This window comes from Egretta garzetta, unplaced genomic scaffold (assembly GCF_000687185.1).
Source record: "Egretta garzetta isolate BGI_Z169 unplaced genomic scaffold, ASM68718v1 scaffold108, whole genome shotgun sequence".
Taxonomy (NCBI): Eukaryota; Metazoa; Chordata; class Aves; order Pelecaniformes; family Ardeidae; genus Egretta; species Egretta garzetta.
Genome location: NW_009260614.1, coordinates 8197019 through 8197290, shown reverse-complemented (window position 1 = coordinate 8197290; position 272 = coordinate 8197019).

The following is a 272-nucleotide window of genomic DNA, read 5'->3' as shown; positions in this document are numbered from 1 at the left end:
GGGGGACCATGTGGCCATGCTGGAGCGCGTCAAGCAGAGCAGCTACGAGAGCCCGCCTGCGCTCAGCCCCGCGCTGGCCCGGCTGCTTGCTGAGGTAACCCTTCTGCCCAGATTTTGGGGTCCCCGCTGGCCCCCCGAGCTGGATGCTGGTGTCCCCACTGCTCACTGTCCTCCCTCCATCCCCAGCTGCTGTGCCACAACCCCCTGCCCCGCCTGCGCTACCTCCACCACTTCCAGGGCCACCCCTTCTTCCGTGGGGTGGCTTTGACGCC